We start from the raw sequence: 22,998 nt of genomic DNA on the forward strand, positions 1-22,998 counted from the left end.
TTGGAATTTTAGGAGGTGTGAATAACCTTAACCCTCTACTTCAAAGAGAAGAAGAAAGGTAATTGACAATTTGTTTGGGAATGAATACATTCATTAGTTTCCCCCCTCCAGCCCTCCTTGATTCTTACATTGCATAAACATGTAACGGGATCTGCTCAAGATTTAGAGGTGGCATGCAAACACATCAATTTCTCCAGTTGATATTTTTATTCCCTTTTGCTATATTTTCCACAGAATTCAGTTTCGCCAAATGGCAACCATTTAGCTCAGTTTGTTATTCTCTGGGCTATAAACATCATCACAGAAGGAGGAAATATTTTCCTACTCTACTATTATTCACCTCATCTATCAATGAGGTGTGAAACTTGGTGCCAATCAGTTTTGAGGAGTGTTATGTCCAGGCTGGAGTGTCCTAGGGGTTCAGTGAGCTTGAATCAGAAGACAATAGAGCACTAGGATCACAGCAGCCACAGACTGGGTGAACAGGCTGCACTGGACTGCTTACAGGGGGCTTGAGGGCCACTTTGAATACACCTATGGCTTGAGGGCAGGGTGGAGTCTAACTGTATATAACCAGGCTGGGGTATGGGGTTTGCAAACTTGTTTGTACATAGTTGCTGGAATCACTAGTAAAGTTGCTGATCGCTATGCTTGGAGTCATCATTCGTACCATCGAACCCAGTATTTCCCCTACTATCTTAATACTTTTAGGTATAAAAGTACCCTCAGGAACCCCAGCACTTTGTTCCAGCCTTTGGGTCCCAACTTGATATTGGGTTCCAGCAACTAGCTCCAACCCCTTTGTGGGAGTAGTTAGTGGGAATGGTGGTCTGAATCTGCATCAGACATACCAGCCAATGCGGGTGCCCATGAAGATTGTGCTTCATTCTCATTTTACTCCCTCTGCAGCTACTATTTTCTTTCTTTGCACAAACCTTCCTGCACTCCACTCATCACATGTCTTATTCCTTCTTCTCCCCTCCCCCATTTCTCTTAAACTAGCTAAACTACTTAGATTAGGATTTAGTAGAAGCTAGGGTTTATAGAGGAGGGAAGGTGGCATGGTATAGCCCTATCTCATCCAGATCCATAAACTAAGCTGGATTGGTACTTGGAAGGAAACTACCAAGAAAGACTCTTCAGAGGAAGGCAGTTACAAAGCATCTCTGGTTCTCACTTGCTGGCTGTGGCTTGCCAGCAGGCCGAATCTAGGGGGGGGGGGCAGAGGGGGGTGCTTGCCCCAGGCGCCAACGGAGGGGAGGGGGTGCCAAATTGGGTATGTCCATTGTATTCTATGAGACCATAAGATAGAATGGCCCATAAGGGGGCATCATTTTTTAATTTTGCCCTCCGTCAAAAAACATGTAGATCCGGTTCTGCTTGCCAGCTGTGACTCGACTCCATTATTTTACACACACACACACACACACACACACACATGTGGGTTTTATAGAACTGCTGTTTAGTGTTTGCACATGTTTTCTAACCTTGTATTATGTCCCCCAGTATTAGTTTTATTAATAAACAGTCAACTTTAAACCTATGACTGTTCATTTTCAAGACTCTGCGCACTTTATGTGAGGCATCAGACCTATTTTTGGACCCTGGCATACACTGGGCAGAAGGTCCCAATAGTAATTGCACTGGGTGCATGTGTATATGAGCTCTTGACACATTAAATGGGAATGTTTCTGTAGCTGAGATATATGTAGGCCATTTGGGTAATATTACCTGGATGGTCCAGACTTGCCTGATCTTGTCAAATCTCAAAAGCTAAGCAGGCCCAGCCTTGGTTAGTGCTTCAGTGGAAACCATCAAGGAAGTGACTGTTGGTTGCTACACAGGCAGGCAATGGCAAACCAACTGTTTGTCTCTTGCCTTCAAAACCTTATGGAATCACCATGAGGCCACTGTGAATCTATGGCACGTTTTACTACAATAGGTTCTCAAAGTTTGCTGCTAGTTCTGGAAAATCAATCATTGCCAGCCTCTTTTATACAAAAGTGAGACTGCTTTACATCAGGACTCTCTCCCATAGCTGAGAGAAGGAAGCAGGGCCACATTAAGACATGTGGAGGCCCTTAGTCAGGGGTCCATAACCTTTTTGAGCCTGTGGGCACCTTTGGAATTCTGACACAGGGTGCTGAGTGCAGCCATTTGCAGACTCAGAAGAAATCAAAGTACAGGGGGAAAGAGAGACATTTAAAAAAAAACTGGGAAAGAGGAGTGGGAGACAATAAAACCTATTGTGTGCTGGCAGTTGGTGCAGAAGCAATGTTATTTAAATCTGCACAGCCAATTAGATCTCAAATGGCCATTCAAAAGCCATGCTAGGCAAACCCCCCCCCCCCAGTGTACTTTCTGAAAACACTTGATAGGTTCAGTGTCAACCCTAGGGCCCGCAGAGCCCCAGGCAGCCTTGCCACCTGCCACCCCCCACACTCTCCCTGCCACCCCTTCGGGGCAGGGTGGGAGGGGAAGGAGGCCGGGAGAAGCGGTGGCAAAGGGGGAAGAAAGCAGCTGTGATCTGGGGTGGGGAGGGAGGGAAAGTAGGCCGAGAGAAGCGGCGACAAAGGGGGAATAAGGCAGCTATGGTTTGGGGCAGGGAGGGAAAGGAGGTCGGGAGAAGTGGCGGAAAGGGGAAAGAAGGCAGCAGTGATTTGGGGCGGGGAGGGAAAGGAGGTCGGGAGAAGCAGCAGAAAGGGGAAAGAAGGCAGCAGATATTTGGAGCAGGGAGGGAGGAGAAGGTGGCCGGGAGAAGCGGCAGAAAGGGGGAAGAAGGCAACAGCGATTTGGGGTGGGGAGAAGCGACGGCAAGGGGAAGAAGCAATTCGGGGAGGGAGGAGAAGGATTTTTTAATCAAAAAGGTGGGAGAGAGCCTGCACCCTTGGCAGCCGCCTAGTTGCCTAGTGAAAGAGCTGGCCCTGGATAGGTTGAGAGACACCATTGTGGCCATGGCACCATGTTGGTGACCACTGCCATAATCTATATCACATTTAAGAGGCCTCATAGCACCCCTTACCACATTTATTATTCTATTAATAAGGTGGTTTTTTGGGGAGGTTGGGGGTGTATTTAGAAGCTTTTTATAATCTGAGCCGCTATCAGTTTCAGTTTCAGTTTTATTTATTGTATGGTCAAAGACCAGCATAAATAAAATACTACTAAGTTATTGATGAAAAAGAGCCCCTATCTTGTAATTTACTTAGCTTCTGTATAAATTTAGCTCTGGAGGGAAGCAAGGACAGGTTTGCTGGGGAGTGGGGTTTCAGTTTTGTCATCTTATTGGACAGTGCAGACTCTGCTGACGGGGATCCTATCTTTCGGTACCCCATCCAAGAGTCCCTGCAATGTGCTTTACTTTCCTCTGATCTGTACAAATGTTAAGCATTTAATGAATAGATTCTGTATTGGGAGACATGTTATATTACAACATAGGCATCAAAATATTACAGTCCTATTATAAAAAGCACCTTTCTGAGAAGAAAGGGAGAAGCCAAGTTTTCCTTTCTCTGCTGTGTGGATTTAATTAAAGCTAAAATGTCATTCATGTACATATCAGAAGAATTTTTCCAGGCACAGATGTCTGTCTGGTGCCAATATGCTGTTTATGTACTTATCTGTCTAAAGCACATGGCCATGTGTGTATGCCCTTCTGGCACAGACATAGTTTAGTCTGAAACCCATATTAGGCTGTTAATGAATAATATGCATTTTGAAAAGGGAAAACCAGAAAGTGGATCTTTTGGAAAGAATGTGTTTTAGAACTACCTTTTGAATTGCAAAAGCAGAGGGAGAGGATTTGCTGTTAGGTTGGCATCTGTGGAGGTCTAAATGGATGTCTGCAGTTTTCACAAGTTTTGGAAGGGGTGTTTTTGGCACTGTGATTATTCTAAGTCCTGATGCTGATGATGTATGGGAGTGTGACTGTTGCTGCGGAATGCTGAAAAGCCAGAGCAGATGTTTGGCCCATTTATACAGCATAAATTTTAAATATTCAAAATGTAGAGTAGAATATTCAATTGATTTTGTACAGACACACGGTGTGCTGTTCTGCTCCCTCTTCTGTCTCCAGCATGCTGTGATTCAAATCATTAGAACAATGCAAAAGTTCAACTAGACATAAACTTGCACAGTTCCATTTGCCTGAAAGGTGGCATTGTGGCTTTAATCTTTGTTATATTTGCATGGGAGGACTTTCATATTTGTGGTATCCTTGTGGTATCCAAAAGAAGAAGAAGATGATATTGGATTTATATCCCGCCCTATACTCTGAATCTCAGAATCTCAGAGAGGTCACAATCTCCTTTACCTCCCCCCCTCCCCACAACAGACACTCTGTGAGGTATGTGGGGCTAAGAGAGCTTTTACAGCAGCTGCCCTTTCAAGGACAACCTCTGCCACAGTTATGGCTGACTCAAGGCCATTCCAACAGGTGCAAGTGGAGGAGCGGGGAATCAAACCCGATTCTTCCAGATAAGAGTCTGCACACTTAACCACTGCACCAAACTGGCTCTCAGTGGGGTAGTTCTTGCCTGCCATGCAGTGCACTTAGATTTACAGCAACTTTTCCTCCTCCTATAATACAAGAACTCAGGTAGCTGATGAAGCATATAGTATATAGTATTTTTCTGAGAGTAGACAAACAAAAAAAGCATGGATCTCACTGACAAAGAGTTGTAGCTGTGGCCACTGTAATGTACTCAGTGACGAGACGTGTTGAAGGCAACAAACTTTATTAGCTGGCACATCACAAGAGGGCGAAACATGGTCTGGGTCCCAATTATATACATGCCCCGGAATAACCCTCCATCTGGCCAGGTCCAATCCTGGCCAGTTAAACTTCCCACCACAGATCTTAATTGGCGGAGTGTATTAGCGAGCTACATCCGGGGACCAGTGGGTTTCCCCTGGTCGCCTCTGTAGCGTTCGCTGTGTTATACCCGAAGACTTGGATGCAATACATAACACTCCTCCCCCCCCTAGTTCAGGACACAAAGTCTTTCAAGTAGGCTGCTGGTCTGTGTTCCCTGGTTGACCTTCTCGGTGTTATTTGTGGAGTTGGCGCGGCCGCCATGGCTGGCGGGGCGGCGGTTTCCCCGTGTTGGGGTGATGCTGGACAAGGGTTATCTGCCTCTTGTTGCTCTTCAGGGGACCCTTCTCCGGGGGGGTCGCTCTCGCCGTCGTGGTGCTCTTCCGGTCGTACAGTCGGTGCGGCTGGCAGGGGTGGTGTAGTTTCTGGGGGTGTTGCTGTCCATACTCCCCCGCTTCCCCCACCCCCCATAGCTGTCGGTTCCTCTGGTAAAGTGCGGTGGTGCAGCTGATCGATATGCCGCCACAGGATCTGTCCCCCCTCCGTCAAGACCTCGTACGAGCGGGACCCGGTCACGTGCAGCACCCGGGCGGCTAACCACACCGGGCCACTTGCAAAGTTCTTAGCGTACACTGGGTCCCCTGGGAAGAACCCCCTGGTGGCTTCCCTGGTTTCAGGGGAATTGTAGAGGTCAGTGGCCCAGTCGGGATGTAGCCTATCTAACCTCGTGATCAATTTCCTCCCCATTAGTAATTCGGCAGGGCTTGACCGGTGATGGGGTTGGGGATGATTCGGTTGTCAAATAGTAAGGCTGCCAGGCAGTGGTCCCAGTTGCCCTGTACAATGCACCTCAGGGCCTCTTTGGTGGTGCGCACCATGCGCTCAGCCTGGCCGTTTGTGGCCGGATGGAAGGGGGTGGACCTAATGTGTTGAATGAGATATCTATTCAAGAAATCCTGGAATTCCCAGGAGGTGAAAGTGGTCCCATTGTCCGTGACCAGGGTATCGGGGATTCCGTGTGTGCAAAAGACCCTTCGCAAGGCTCGGACCGCTGCTGCTGTGGAGGTGGAAGCTATGGGGATCACCTCTAACCACTTGGTGTATGCATCGACCAAGATGAAGAATATCTGGCCCTGGTATGGCCCTGCAAAATCTAAGTGAAGCCGGGACCACGGCCTCCTGTTGGACTCCCAATGGTGGACGGGGGCGCTAGGCAGATCGGGCTGGGACTCTTGGCAGGGTTGGCACCTTCTCACCCACCCCTCTATCTCGTCGTCCATACCCAGCCACCGTACGTAACTGCGTGCCAGGGCCTTCATCCGCACTATCCCTGGGTGTGTTTCATGTAAAGCCTCTAACACTTGCTTCCGCAGTGGGGGGGACCACCACCCTGCTACCCCAGAGTATGCACCCCTTGTGTGTGGACAGCTCATCCCTGCGCGATGCGAACGCCCTGAATTCTGAGTCCAGTTTGCCCTCGGGCCATCCCCTTCCCATCCAGTCCAAAACACATGTGAGTATACGGTCCCTCCCCATGGCCCGAGCCACCTCAGTGGTGTGGAGGGGCTGCTCGGGCAGTCTCCATAAGCATCACATGGTGGGCAGGGGCAGGATCTGGGTCCGTCGAGGGTAATGGCAGGCGGCTGAGGGCGTCAGCGTGTCCCATGGCCTTGCCTGGGCGGTGAACCAAGGCGTATGTATACGAGTTTAGGAACTGATTCCACCTCAGGACTCTTTGTGATAAAATTTGCGGGGTCTGGCGGTCTGCGGCGAGGAGGCCCAGGAGCGGCTTGTGATCCGTGGCAATCGTGAAGCGCCTACCATACAGGTAGTCATTGAATTTATGCACACCCGTCACAATAGCCAAGGCCTCCTTGTCGATCTGAGTGTAGTTGCGCTCTGTGGGGGTCAGGGTTCTCGAATAATATGCCACAGGAACCTCTCTCCCGTCTGGAAGTTGGTGCCCCAGGACTGCGCCCACCCCGTACGGGGAAGCATTGTAAGCCAAAATCAGTGGTAGGGCTTCGTCAAAGTGGTGGAGCACCGCATTGGAAACAAGGAGGTCTTTGACTGCCTGAAAAGCAGTGGCCTGCTGCTTCCCCCAGACCCACGGGGTATGTTTTTCGACCAGGCTGTGAAGGGGTTCCGCGATGGCCACTTTGTGGGGCAAAAACGAATGGTAAAAATGTAATAATCCCAAGAAACTTTGTAGCTCCGCCTTGCATGAGGGGGGCGGGGCGTGGACTATTGCCCTGGTCTTGTCCTCTGTTGGGTGGATTCCCTCGGTGTCTACCAAAACCCCCAAGAACTCCACCCTCGGCACCCCTAGTGAACACTTTTCCTTTTTTACTTTCAGACCCACCGTCTGGAAGCGGCGGAGCACCTCTCTCAGGCGGCTGCTGAACTCCTCTGCATCCGGGGCCGCGATCAGAACGTCGTCAAAGAATGGTTGCACTCCGGGGATCCCTTTGAGAAGAGAGTCCATTATGCTCTGAAAGATCCCTGGAGCTACACTAACCCCAAATTGCAACCGCCGCACCCAAAAAGCTCCCCTGTGGGTCACAATAGTTTGAGCCTCTGCTGTCTTGGCGTCTACCGGGAGTTGCTGGTACCCCTGGGCCAGATCTAGTTTTCCAAAAACCTTGGAACCCGCTAGGGCCGCCAGGATGTGGCTGATCTCTGGGACGGGGTATGGGTTGTCCTGTAGCGCTTTATTGATAGTGCACTTGTAGTCAGCGCATATTCACACCTCCCCGTTCGGCTTCACTGGGGTGACTATGGGTGCTTCCCAGGCAGCATAGGATACCGGTTCCAGCACTCCCTGGGCTGTGAGTCGGTCCAGCTCCGCTTCTATTTTAGGTTTTAGAGCGAACGGAACTCGCCTGGCCTTCAGTCTTATCGGTCTAACGAGGGAATCGAGAGGTAAGGTGATGGGCGGCCCCTTGTAACTCCCCAGGGTCCCATCAAAAACTTCGGGGAATTCCCGGCACACGTTCTCGAAGTTATTCGTTTGCATCTGCTGCACCCCCACTAATTGAATACCTAGCGGTCTAAACCAGGCCAGCCCCAGTAATGTGGTGAGCTGGCATTTAAGCACTAGAATGTCCAGTGACCCCCTGAAGTTCTTCCTCTCTACCTGTACCGTGGCCCAGCCCAAAATGTGCACGGGGTTTTTCTGAAAGTCCCTCCGTATAAAATCAGCCGGTCTCAATTGGAGCCGGTGACGGGGGCACAGTTTTCTTAGGGTCTCCTCTGAAATTATGGAGATGGAGGAGCCCGAGTCCACCTCCATTTTGCATGGAGCGCCCTCGATTAGGACCGATGGTCTAACCTTGTTGGGGGTGGTGAGGGGCAAGTTCATTACCTGCAGGCTGGTTAATGCTGTCATGTGAGCATCGGTCGAGTCATGATGAGTGGTCTGGCATCTGCGAGTTGCCTTGGCCCGGCATGCCCGCGCTATGTGGCCCACCTTCCTGCAATTCCTGCAGTCCATGTTGCGATAGGGGCAGTCCCATCTCTTGTGGGGGTCGCCACAGCTGGCACACTTGCTGTTGGTCAGTCTCTCTGTGGCTCGTTGCCGCGTGGGGGCTCTTGGGCCCATTCCTTGTTGACGGCGGAGCTGGAAGGCCTCTTTGTCCTCTGAGTCGCCCGGCGCCATCTCTTCCTGGTGGACTTCTCCTCGCGGGTTGTTGTATGCTCTGGTGGTTCTTTCAAACGCGGTTGCTTCATTGAAAGCTTGTTGAAGGGTGAGCTCCTCCTTTGTGAAGAGCTTTTGCTGCAACCTTTCGTCTCAGAGGCCCCATACGAATCGGCCTCTCAAGGCTTCCTCCCGCCTGTCGAAACCGCAGTTCCCTGCAATCTGGCGGAGTGCGGCCAGGTAGACGGCAGCCGTTTCTCCTGGCCCTTGATCTCTCTTGTGGAAGAGAAATCGTCGGGCGATGATGGAAGGCTGGGGCAAGAAATGCCCGGTGAGGAGTCTGATGATCTCCCCATATGTTCTGTCAGTGAGCTTCGCGGGGGCCGAGAGACCTTTGGCGATCTCGAAGGTGGCCTCCCCTCAGACGCTCAGGAGAATATCTCTCATGCGGCTGTCATCCGTAATCAGGTTTGCACATAGGTAGCATTCGACCCGCTCCTTGTAGGTTTCCACCTCTCGGGGTTGGCTGGGTCGAACTCAGCAAGGTGGCCCGTCATTACACTCGGGTTCGCCATGGCGGCGGCGGGTGCTTCTGTCTCTTGCGGCTCCGTGCCTTCTTTGTCTCCAGCCAGGTTATCAACTTCCCACTTGGGGAGTTACCTAGCTACATCCCACCTTCGTCACTAGTGCAACGTACTCAGTGACGAGACGTGTTGAAGGCAACATACTTTATTAGCTGGCACATCACAAGAGGGCGAAACATGGTCTGGGTCCCAATTATATACATGCCCCGGAACAACCCTCCATCTGGCCAGGTCCAATCCTGGCCAGTTAAACTTCCCGCCACAGATCTTAATTGGCGGAGCATATTAGCGAGCTACATCCGGGGACCAGTGGGTTTCCCCTGGTCACCTCTGTAGCGTTCACTGTGCTATACCCGAAGACTTGGATGCAATACATAACAGCCATCAACTTACATGGCTTCAAAAGGAGATCAGAAAAATTCCCAGATGACAGGTCAATCAGTGATGGCTAACTGGAGTCTGCATGTTCAGAAGTGTGTATCACTAAACACAAGTTGCTAGGGGCAAGAATAGTTGGAGGTTTAGGCCTCCATGCCCTGATTCAAGGGGCATCTGGAATCACAGAATCATAGAATTATAGTCCAAACCCCTGCACAATACAGGAACTTTACAAATACATTCTCCCCCCCACATTCCCAGTGACCCCTGCTCCATGCCCAGAAGATGGCAAAAACCTCCAGGATCCCTTACCAAACTGGGTGGAGAAAAAAATTGCTAACCAACCCCAAAGTGGCAATCAGCATTTTCCTGAGCATATAAGAAAGGGCCACAAGAACTAAGCACTGATGCAACCCTTCCTGGCCTCCCACTCATGATCTGCCTAATTCATAGAATCAGCATTGCTGTCAGATGGCCATCTAGCCTCTGTTTAAAAACCTCCAAAGAAGGAGAGCCCACCACCTCATGATGAAGCCTGTTCTGTCAGGAAGTTCTTCCTAATGTTTAGCCCAAACCTCTTCTGATTTAATTTCAACATGTTGGTTTTGCTCTGACTTTCTGGGGCAACAGAAAACAATTCTTCACCATCCTCTATATGACAGCCCTTTAAGTACTTGAAGATGGTGATCATTATCACCTCTCAGTTGTCTCATCTCCAGGCTAAACATACACAGCTTCTTCAGCCTTTCCTCATAGAACTTGGTTTTCAGACCGCTCATCATCTTCATTGCCCTCTCTTGAACATGCTCCAGCTTGTCTGTATACTTCCTAAATTTTGGTACCTAAAACAATACAATATTCCTGGTGAGGTTCAATGTTCCCTCTAAGCTGTGTAGTCTTGTGAGCAGAAATTCTACTTCATGAGTGACTGGCATTAAAGTTGTGAGCTACTGCATAGATTAGTTTGCTCTAGGGTCATCCTTCCTGAGCTAAGACAAAAATGTATGAGCTGGAGGCTAAAACTGTTTTTAAAATCTGTTCAATATTTAAAGTGTAATTGTTAATTTAATTGATCATACTGTAATCGTTTTTATTGCTTTATGGTTTTATTGTGGATATTTAATGATGTTGTTAGCCACCCTGAGCCTGCTTCGGCGGGGAGGGCAGGATATACATGTGAAAAATAAATAATAAAATAATAAATAAATAAATAAAATACTGTAAGCTAGCTCACACAAACTCAGCTTAGAGGGAACATTGATGAGGTCTAACCAGAGCAGAGTAAAGCAATACCTTCACCTCATGTGATCTGGACACTATACTGCTGTTGATGTAGCCCAAAATTGAATTTGCCTTTTTAGCCACTGCATCACACTGCTGACTCATGTCCAGCGTATGGCCCACTAAGACCCCTAGATCCTTTTCACACATACTACTGCCTCTATAATGATGCATTGGATTTTTCCTACCTAAATGCAAAACTTTACATTTATCCCTGTTAAAATTCAGTTTATTTGTCTAGCCCAGTTTTCCAGCCTGTCAAGATCATCCTGTATCCTGTTTCTGTCTCCTACTATATTTGCAACCGCTCCCAATTTTGTATCATCTGCAAATTTAATAAACGTTTCCTCTATTCCATCATCCAGGTCCCAGGACAGATCCTTGAGGCACTCCCCTTGTCACTCTTCTCCAAGAGGATGAAGAACCATTCACCATTCTTTGAGCGTGGTCTGTCAACCAGTTACAGATCCATCTAAAAGTAACAGGATCCAAACCACATTTTACCAACTTGTCAAGAAGAATAGTATGTGGAACATTATCAAAACCCTTACTAAAATCAAGATAAACTATGTCTACAGCATTCCCCTGATCTGGCAAGATAGTAACTTTTTCATAAGAGAGAGAGGGTTAGTCTGACATGACTTGTTCTTGAGAAACCCATGCTGGCTCTTAGTAATCACAGCCATCCTTTCTAAATGTTCAAGGACTGACTGTTTGATGATCTGTTCTAAATTCTTTCCGGGTATAGACCTCAAACTGACAGGTCGGTTGTTACCCGGATCCTCCTTTCTCCCCTTCTTGAAGATAGGGAGAGCATTTGCCCTTCTCCAGTCTTCTTGCACCTCACCTGTTCTCCAAGAATTCTCAAAAATAATGGAAAGAGGCTCAGAAATTGTGTCCACAAGTTCTTTTTATACCTTTGGGTACAGTTCATCTGTCCCTGAGGACTTAGTTCCATTTAAGGAACTAGATGTTTATGTACTACACCTGTGCTGATCCTAGGCTGCAGCTCCTTCCCTCATCATATGTTCTATTTTTGCCAGGTTGAACACCATTTTCCTCCCAAGAGAGGACTGAAGAAAATAATTGAGCAGTTCTGCACTCCATCACCTGCTATAATTTCACTTTCCTGTCCCCGCAATGGTCCCACCATGTCCTTGCTCTTTTTCTTACTTTGAACATAAAAAAGAAACCTTTTTTTGTTTGTTTTTAGCATCTCTTTCTAGCCTAAACTCATACTGGGCTTTAGCTTTCCTAACTTTTTCCGTACAAGCACTGGTTATTTTTTATATTCATCCTTGGTTATAAGACCCTCCTTCCATTTCCTAAATGAGTCTTTAGAGAACTATTTATGGAGCCACCTTGGCTTCTTTAGGCTCCTCTCATTTTTCCTTCTAATAGGAATAATTTATGATTGTGTCTTCAATATTTCACTTTTAAGCAAGGCTTTTTTTGAGCAGGAACACACAGGAAAGCAGTTCTGGCTGGCCTGGTGTCAGGGGGTGTGGCCTAATATGCAAATGAGTTCCTGCAGGACTTTTACTACAAAAAAGCACTATTTTTAAGAAACTCCCGCCCCTCTTGATCTTAGCTAAAAATGGTAAGAAATAGGATTCTGGACTAGATGGAATATTGCTCAGGTCCAGCAGGGCATTTCTTATATTTTAAACTACATGTAAACAGGAGGCATTCACTGCTAAGCTCTTTTCCCTAAGGCCAGACAGATTTATTAGACAAACAACAGGGATCAGAACCAGTACTGACATGTTTAAGGGATAGAAGGGCAGAGTTCCATAAGGTATTGCAGTTTCTTTCTCTCCTGTTTACAATCACTATTAAATAGGCAGAATGATACTGAGGTCAGAACATACTTCAGGATGGCTCTTATACTTACTCAGGGCTAGTTCGCATCTCTAAATGGTGTAATGTTATGTTGCAAAAAAAAAAAAAAAAGATTGGGAAAGCATTCTTACAGGAGTCAGTATACAGGCTCAAACAACTGAACCACTGGCACCTTCTCTGCTTCTGCACCCACCATGAAATTTAGGAGTTCAACTAACTTGGCAGCCAACCATAGCATCCCACCAAGGTAAAAAAGGGAGAGACCAGGTAGCAACCAAGTAGCGGCTAGGGCTCAAAGCATTTACATATAAGTATACAACATATAGCTACATCATTCTGTCATCATGTCCATTCAACTTTTAGACCAAAGATGTAGGATTTGGAAATGGGTACATTGTTGAAAGAGCAATCTGCCCCAGCAGTCAAGGCTCACAGATAATTGGGAAAGGACAAACTGATATATATATATATATATATATATATATATATATATATATATATATATATATATATATATATATATATATATATATATATATAAAATCCTTATACGATGATACTTTGGAACTCCAGATTAGGGATGCAAAATCTGAATAGAGTTTATCTTTAATATAGCTGTTGTTACCAAATTAATGACAATCAGAAGTAATGAGGGATAGTAATTAATTCTCTAAGCTGCTGCCTTGCTGATGCTCATCCAGTTTCATAAGGGCAATTAAAACATAACCGAGGAATAGAAAGAATCAGAAAATAAGGGAAGTAAATGACAAACCAGAGCAAAACAGGACATTAACTGTTATTTATTTTGTCTGTAATCCACCCTGAGCATGTTATGGGAAAGGGAGGAATATAAATTTACTAAATACATAAAATAAATACACATTATGTTATTAATCTTGCAACCAAAGAGGTTTGTGCAGAAGGTAAACCAATTCCGTTGATTCCACTCAAATATTTCTCCCTCTCTCTAGATTAAAACTTTTTCCCCTCAAACCCAATTCTCAATCAAGCTGAGGGGGATTTACCTATCATTAATTATTCTTGGCTGCTATATGAAGAATGGCACATTTCCTTATTAGTACTTCATTCACCTAGTGCTGAGTCACCATGGTAATCAAAACTGGTAACAGGACTGAACATTGTGGAGATTTGCTTCAAACAGACACACCGTCCTGTTGTTATGTAAACACCATCCAAACTATTGGTGAAGCTCTTGTACAGCAGTTTAATTGTCTTGGCTTCTCACTTTGTGGAACTTTTGCTATTTGTATATTTGTAAGAATACTAGAAATTCTTTAGGAAGCCATTATATTAACATTACCAGGTTTCCATGAATGGCCAGGGTGGGAGTAGAGTTATAATACTTAAATTATTAAAATAAAAAACTTATTTTTATTTTAATGACTTAAATTTTATTTTAATAACTTAAGTTATTAAAATAAAAAAGTTATTATTATATAATTGGCCATAAATAGTTAAATTAAGACCATAACACTAGATCACACAATGCTTTGTGTAATACAGTAGGGCACAAGATAGTGGAGTATGTACTGGTAAATTTTGAAAAGACGAAAGGGAGGAAGAGAATGCTGTGGTTTCAAATTATTTTTTAAAAATATTCTTTGATATTGTATCTATATTTCTTTCAATTGTCTATGCTCAAAATTCTATATTCTCTTCAGACCTTGGACCCATTCTTCATTTAGTATCCCAGATCATCCATCTATCCATGTATATTTTAAATAGCAAGCCATTACTCTGTTAGAAGAAATTCATTTCAGCACTTGTAAACATATTGAATATAACTGCGAGACGTCAGGAACAGATGGGGAAGTGGGGCAAACAGATGGGAAAACTTCGCTTCCTAAAAGGAAAAAAAAGATTGATATGTAAAATGTAAGCTACTTTAAACAAATATTTCATTAAGGACCTATGGAATTCTAAAATCCATAACAAAACTATAAAACCATATATTCTATGCTTCTAAAGGACAATATGGAGTAAGTTCTATTAGATAAATAAGATCTAATTGTTATTTGCTTTTCCTGAATTGTATCTTGTCTTGAAGATAACTAGAGGTGGGCACAAACAAAAAAAAAATGTGATTTTTGTTGATTCCTGGTTTGTGGTCAAACTACATACTGAACCAGTTCATGGTTTGTGATCCCACAAACCTCATTGAAAGGACAGCAGTCCCTTTAAACGATGTTGCAGAAACCCTGAAAAACAGTTGCTCATGTGTTTTTCTGGCTGTATTTTGCAATCTGTCAAGATTGGCTCTTGCCATGATGTATGCTGTTACATGTGACCTTTACACTTTGAACAATTTTACTCTGAACCTCTAGCTTCCCTGTAGTAACCTCTCAGTCTCAGCTATGCATACTGTCTTTTGCATTCTGTATTGTAACCATCATGACAGGGCCAGCTCGCCCACTAGGCAAACTAGGTGGTTGCCTAGGGCATTGCAGGGGCACAAAATTGGGCTCTCCTCGGTGCCTAAGACAAACACCTAAATTTGCCTCTCCCCCCCAGGTGCCGCCGCTGCCACCACTGCCAGCCCCCTCCCTTCCCTTCCACTGCACTTGCCTGCTCCCCACAATGAGAGGAGCATGCCACGACGAGGATTGGCCCTATTGGCTTCCAGGCAGCCGGCATCTGAGTGTTCTTTGAAGAGAGAGCTGGAGGAGGCTTTGCTCCCCCTTTACTTCTGGTTCTGGAAAGGAGGGGGGAGAAGCCTTCTCCAGCTCTCTCTTCAAAGAACGCTCAGATGCCAGCTGCCTTGAAGATGGTCGGCCCGATCCTCATTGCAGCACGGTCCTCTCATTGATGGGGAGAGGGCACGACAGAACATGGTGCTACAGAAGGAGGGTAAAGGCAGGGGTAGGGGGGGTGGCAGGCAGGGAGCCTGCGTGGGTGCCTTGATCCCTAGGCCAGCACTGATCATGTATCCACTATCACTCTGTGCCAGACATGTGAAGGCTGGGGAGTCTGGTTCACAGAGATCAGCTTGCAACTGTGGTTGAAGGGACTGCTAGGACTGGATATTGGGGGGAAGGAATGCTTGTGGCACCTAATGCCTGAATGATCTAACGGTCATCCTCAAGGTTTATGTAGAGACGCTTTGCCTGCCAAAGTCAGTTTTAGCAACGCTCGTCTAGCCTGTCATGTTGGTATCCAAATAAATTGATTCTTGAACCCCCTTGAGTAGTTTAATGGAGAAGAACTTGCAGGAGTTGACAATTCCCTTTAAAGTTTAAAGGAACTGCACAGGACAGCCTAAAACAGGGGTGGCCAACGGTAGCTCTCCAGATGTTTTTGCCTATAACTCCCATCAGCCCTAGCCAGCATGGCCAATGGCTGGGGCTGATGGGAGTTATAGGCAAAAACATCTGGAGAGCTACTGTTGGCCACCCCTGGCCTAAAATATTTAAGCATTGGGGAGCACTTCACCCTCACTCAGCTGTTTTTGCAGCTTTTGCAGGGAACAGAAGTCCATTTAAGTGCCTGCTTTTTGCTCTATCCATGAATCACCACAAACTGCTTTTAAAGTTTATGGAAATTCATGACGGTAGACCCGTTACAATCTTCCATTCATGAACCACAAACAGGGAGAAATTTATAATGAATTTTGCTTTGTGGTTTGGTTCATGCCCATCCATAAAGATAACTGGCCCTTCTCTAACTCTACAATATAAGATCAGTGTGTTGGAGAAACAGCAATCCTCAAATGATAGTCTTCTTGAAGAGCTAGACTGAAACTATCATAGCAAAAATCAGTAAATTCAGTTAATGTTTATCTTTCATAGAAACACAATATCAGATGAGTTGAATTCATCATAGAATCATAGAGTTGGAAGGGATCTCAAGGGTCATCTTGTTTAACCCCGTGCACAATGCAGGAAATTCACATATCTCCCTCCCCATACCCAGCAACATCTGCTCCATGCTTAGATGTTGGCCAACAAATATCGGCCCCTTCTCAGCCAGGCTGGCATTGCCGGCTAGAGGCTGGGGGCCACCGTTGCCCTCCCAGAAGGAGGGAAGGCTGGCTCTGTCTTCTCCGACATCCAGGGAATGCTCGTTGGGCATGGCGTCAGGGCTATAAAGGCTCCGGCCCCGCCCCAAACTATGCAGTTTGTCTTCAGCTCTCAGAGAGAGAGCAGCATTGGGGCTTTTCTCTTCACGTGGCTGGGCTGGGGTGTGGCGGCGCGTGCGAGGGGCAGTGGCTATGATGCTTCTGAGGCATACTTCGTTCTTTGTGCGAGCGGTGGCTTCGAGCTGGTGTCCCAGCTGTTCCTTGCAAGTGAGGCTGTTCAAGAGCGGGGTGCTCCTGGAGGCGGGAACGGGGGCGTAGGGCACAGGGGCCAGGCCAGCAGCCTATTCAACTACCCCCCTTCTCCCAACCCCTCCCTGTGGGGGCAGGCATGGGTGCTCACACCCATTTCCACCCCCCCCTCTTGTGGGTTAATAGGGTGGTGGGTGCTTATACTAGGACTGCCCCCCCCAGCACACATACCATTCAGACGGTTGGTTGCCTGTGGGTTGGGTGACAAGTAAGGGGGAGTTAGGTCCACGTGTGGGGTCAGGTTTATAAAGGGGTGGTTAATTGGGGAGGGATGGCTCCCAAGAAGGGACAGGGCCCCTCTAAGGGAAAACAGCCTGCTAGAAAGAGGAGGCAGCAGTCTAGGCTGCCAGGTGACTTGGGTGAGGAGGCCCAGCTATGGCAGGCCATTATTGGTCAGCTGGACGCTTTGGAGCAACAGAGGGGTGCTGTGGGGGCTCCCATATGGGAAGGCGCCGTAGGGCAAGAGGCCGGTCGTCCAAGTTGACTTTTGAGAAGGAGATGCTGGCTCGCCTTTCCTCGTTACAGGGCGAGGTCGTCGGATCGGACATGCAGCAGGAATCAGACCAGGAAGCAGAGGTGGACACAAGAGTGGCCCCTGTGTCAGTAACTGTGTAGCTTAGAAGTTACTGCATCTTAGATCATCTATTGTCATCTACTGTCAGAGTGATGAGGTCATGTGACTGTGATCACAGGACTGGCTGATGCAATGCCTGGTAATTGCCTGTAGTCACAGTGAGTCAGCATATTTGCTGATTGGTGGGCTGAGCTATAAAAGTGCTAACTAGCAAGGTTACTTTCTCTCTCTGTATTGATGATTGTCTGGCGTAGCACTTTGGAGCTCTGGATTGTAATTATATTGCACTTATCTGTAAATATTTGTAAATACACTGATAGTTTTAATAGAACCAGTGTGAAGACTCTTCTTATCTGCGTTACCATTTCTATCAGCCTAATAGCACGCCACTCTGCTAACACGCACTGTCCGTCAGGGTTATGGGCCCAGTCCGCGTGCTGTGTTGGTGAGGCTGTGCTGACTGTGGAGGTACGTGTGGAGGAGAGTCGTGTTGAACAGAAGTGCATGAGCGAGTTGGAGAAAAGTGTCGGAGACGTCTCATTATCCCTGTCGGTGAGTGATGAGGGGGAGGACGGTGTCCAGCTATCGGAAGAGAGCGGATATATGGCTCAGTTACAAGCCGTGCTGGTGGAGAAGCTGACCTCGAGCAATTATGCCGTGTGGTCTCTCCGGATGGAGTATTTCCTACGGAAGGAAGGACTGTGGGAGTTTGTTTCTAACCCTCCTGTGGATCCTACAGCAGCTGAGGCAGCTCAAGGGCAGAAGGCTCTGGCCCACGTTATTCTGTGTGTGGGAGATGATCAGCTCGTTTACATTAGAGGCAAAGCTACTGCTAGCGAGGCTTGGAATGCACTGCGTGGTATGTATGTGCGTACTACAGCTGGTTCACTTATGGCCCTAACACGTAAAATGTATCGTATGCTGATGAGGTTGGGAGGCTGTGTTAAAGAGCACATTAAGGCTCTGACTGACTATTTCACAGAGCTGGAGATGAGAGGAAAAGCTGTTGCGGCTGACGACCGCGTTTATATTTTACTTTCGTCATTGCCAGGAGAATATCTGCAACTAATCACATCATTAGAGACTTTAGATAGTGCAACATTAACTATGGATTATGTTTGCACACGTCTCTACAACTTTCAAGACAGGATGACTGCAGCATCCCATTCTGGGAACGGAGCCAGTGCACCTGCCGGTGGGAGTGAGCAGACTTCTGAGCAAAGGCCGAAGCCTGTTGCAAGGCAGAAGCAAGAGGTCAGCCCGGTTGCTCTTCATGTGAGGAAGTGCTATCAATGTGGGTCTACGTCTCATCTCAGAAGGTTTTGTACTGAGGCGAGGAAGCAGCGGAAGCAGAAGACGTCGTCATCATCTGGGAGCTGTGAGCAAGCCAAGCTGGTGACTGCAGGAACGTCTAGAGGAAAGTCTGTTTGGCTGGTGGACTCTGGTGCAACCAGTCATATTTGTACTGACAAAACTCTAATTATAAATGCCCAAAAGCCTGTATTAACACATGTGAACCTTGCCGATGGGTCTGAATCAGAGGTTATGTGTAAAGGCAGGGTAAGTTTCCCAGCTCTGAGATGTGAGCTGGAGGAGGTGCTCCTAGTTCCGGAGCTGAAATCTAATGTATTGAGTGTAAGTGCTTTAACAAAAGCAGGGTGTGATGTAAGTTTTACTGGTACTGATTGCAAGGTGTCTAAGAATGGGAAGGTTTATTCCCGGGGAGACTAATTGATGGTGTTTATGTGATGGAAAGCATGTCTGAAAAAGCAGAACAAGTATCTAATCAATGCCCACATGACTCATGTGTTCATTTGCTACATCGCAGACTGGGGCATTCTAGCTTTCACACTATAAATAAAACCTTATCCCTGTTACCTAATGCATCAGTGAAAAGCTGCAAAGCATATTTAGATTGCCAGATATGCAAGCAGGTGAAAAGTAAAGTGTTCCCTGTGGCTAAAGAGAGCTTAAGAGTGTCAAAAGGGCCACTAGAGTTGGTCCATACTGACTTAGTGGTACCATTTCCAAAGAGCCACTCTTCCAATAGATATCTATTAGTCATTATTGATGACTGTACTCGTTTTTGCTGTACTCAAACATAAATCTGATGTATTTAACTGTTTTAAATTGTGGGCTATTAAGGTGCAGAAACAACTTGGAATGCAGTTAAAGGCTGTTCAATCTGATAAAGGCGAGGAGTTCATGTCTAACCAGTTTGAGGCTTGGATGGAAAAGCAGGGTATTGTTCATAGAATAGCAAACCCAGCAACCCCCTCAGAGAATGGTGTGGCGGAACGGGCGAATGCCATATTAGCAAATGATATATGCAATGTTGGCTGATGCTAATCTACCAATAGCATACTGGGCAGAGGCGATTATGGTGGCAACATTTTTGCATAATAGGCTCTGGACCAAAGCCACAAACAACATTCCATATGTAGCATTGTACCATAAGGAACCAAGTTTGGAGTTTCTGAAGGTGTTTGGATCTAAAGCATGGGTAAATATTCCTTTGCAGTTAAGACGCAAAGGAGGTGCAAGATCCAAGAAGCTAGTATTTCTAGGATATCAAACTCATATGAAGTCCTACAGGCTTAGTGATCCAGACATGAAAATCACGCTGAGTAGGTCAGCAAACTTTAGAGAGAGTGTCAGTTGGCCAAGGATACATGGCACTGAAATGAAAACCCAGGTGTGGTTACCATTGACTGAGAACAGTTCTGAGGTGGAAATTAAATCTGAATCTGAACAGTTCCCTGTTAGTATAAAATGGGAGGTGGCAGAGCATGAACAGAGTGTTGACCAGGTGCCAAGAGTGTCTATCCGGAGTACGAAGGGTGTTCCTCCTGTTCGCTATGGATATAACAACTGTGTAAATCATGTATTTGTGACAGAACCAGAAAGCTATAACGAAGTGTTATCTCTGCCGCAGGAGGAGGAAAAAGCTTGGCAAGCGGCCTGGAAAAGGGAGTACTGTTCCCTGTATAAAACCAATGTGTTGCTTAACTTATTCAGTGGAAAGCCACAAAGCAATCACTCGTTGCATGTAGTGTAGCAGGAAGACCCGCACTAATCAGTTAATAGTTGGTTCAATGACAGATGAGGCCTGAGGCGTAATCAGGAAAACAGCTTTCTCTTTATTGAACTACCCCTTGGTGGCCGATAGGACCTATTTACTGGAGGGATTTAGTTTTGGATTTAGGATTCTGTATCAGGGACCTAGGGTCCCGTGTATGGCCCCTAACCTTCGGTGGTGGGGATGGAACATGTGGTTAGGGCGAAAATAGCCAAGGAATGTTCTGAGGGGAGGGTCCTTGGCCCCTTTGACTCTCTGCCAAAGGGTATCTCCCTTTAAGGGTATCTCCCTTAGGGGTGGTGCCTAAAAAGGTGCCCAGGGAATACCGCTTGATACACCACTTGTCATACCCCAGGGGCGGATCAGTGAACGATTCCATTCCGGACGTTCTCTGTTCGGTCAGGTATACTTCATTTGACCAAGCGGTAAAAGTTGTGAGGGGTTGCGGTGTGGGGGCCGAAATGGCAAAATGCGACATTAAGTCAGTATTTCGCCTGTTGCCAGTACACCCAGAAGATTTTGATCTTCTGGGCTTCTCCTTTGAAGGAAAATATTACATGGATAGGGCCCTACCTATGGGATGCTCAGTGTCCGGTGCCGCTTTTGAGCGGTTTAGTTCTTTTGTGGAATGGGCACTTCGGTTTAAGTCTGGGTTACCTGGATGACTACCTTTTCGTGGGCCCAGCTGGGTCTGGGCAATGCGCCAGTTTGTTACGGTCTTTTGAGGACCTGGCAGGGGAACTAGGGGTCCCTTTGGCCCATGAAAAAAATGGAGGGGCCCAGTTTGGTGCTTACCTTTTTAGGCATCGAGCTGGACACTATGTGGCAAGCTTCAAGGCTGCCTGCAGATAAAGTGGAGGGTCTGAGAAATTGTTTAGCTTCTCTCAAGAAGCAGCGCAAGGTGTCGCTTTTGGAGCTGCAGCAGTTGGTGGGGCACCTCAACTTTGCATGCAAGGTTGTTGCGCCTGGGAGGGCCTTTTTGAGGCGTCTATGTGATGCCATGGGCCCACTGCGGCTTCCTCACCACAGAGTCCGGATGACCACAGGTATGTGGAAGGACCTGGAGGTGTGGGAGGAATTTTTAGAATCCTTTAATGGAATTTCATTTTGGCGGGAGGAATTGAGGATAGAAGCAGAGTTCCAAATTTCCTTTGATGCGGCGGGTGCTACTGGTTTTGGAGTATATTTCCAGAGACACTGGTGCATGGAGCAGTGGCCCGCTGCGTGATTGGCCAGTGGTCTCTGTCGTGACCTCACATTTTTGGAGTTTTTTCCCATTGTAGTGGCAGTTTGGCTTTGGGGAGAGCAGCTGGCCAGCCCTACAGTCCATTTCTGGTGTGATAATATGGCGGTGGTACATGTTATCAACTCCTTGTCATCCATCTCTACGGTGGTTATGAATCTGGTGCGGGCATTCACGTTGCAATGCTTTTGTATGAACATTCTATTCCTGGCAAGGCATGCTCCGGGAGTGTGCAATGGGGTGGCAGACGCTCTATCTCGTCAACAGATCGAGCATTTTCGCCAGCTCGCTCTGGAAGCGGATCTGCAGCCAGCGTAAATGCCACTGGACCTTTGGCAGCTTGGGAAGCCAAAGCCGATAGGGCAATTCGATTAGCTCTTGCACTGAGCACCCGGAAAGCTTATGATAGGGCGGTTGTGCAATTCCAGGTTTTTAGGAATGCGGCCGGGCTTCCGGATAGCTGGCTGGTCCCTATGGCGCACATATTGCAATTCTGTATTCATCAGAAGGGCAGAGGGTTGGGGCTTAAATCAATTAAGGGGCAGTTGGCTGCACTTTCATTTATTAGTAAATCGCAGGGCCTTGCTGAGGGCACTGATGACTTCAGAGTTAGAAAGATGCTGGAAGGTTGGGTTGGAAACGTGGGCCACGGGTGGACACACGACACCCCATATCTCCTTCAGTGTTGAAGGGGCTGCACAGGATCTGGCCTGATGTATGTTCCTTTTCCTTTGAGGCCGCGCTTTTTCATGCGGCCTCTTTGGTGGCCTTTTTCGGTGCACTGAGGATCACCGAGTTGGTGGTGCAGTCGAAAAAGGATACCTCTGACCGGGTGCTTCAGGCCAAGGACGTCAAGTTTGAAGGGGGACAAGCTCGGCTGACAGTAAAATGTTCCAAGATGGACCAGCATCAGAGAGGCACTGTCATTACAATTGGTCGGTGTGGATCACTGGAGCTGTACCCCGTCACTGCATTGGAGCAGTATATACCACTCAGGGGAGAGGGCGATGGCCCTTTGTTTCGCCATAGTGGGGGTTCCCCCCTAACTAAATACCAATTTTGGGCAGTGACCGGTAAGGCACTGGCAAAGTTGGCGTTGGGGGGGGGGGTTAAATTTGCTACGCATTCCTTTCAAATAGGTGCCACACCCACCGCTGCAGCTTTGGGATACACCCCTCTGGCCATACAGTGATTGGGCCGTTGGCAGTCGTCTGCCTACAGG

The sequence above is a fragment of the Heteronotia binoei genome, chromosome 2 (assembly GCF_032191835.1).
Source record: "Heteronotia binoei isolate CCM8104 ecotype False Entrance Well chromosome 2, APGP_CSIRO_Hbin_v1, whole genome shotgun sequence".
Classification (NCBI taxonomy): Eukaryota; Metazoa; Chordata; class Lepidosauria; order Squamata; family Gekkonidae; genus Heteronotia; species Heteronotia binoei.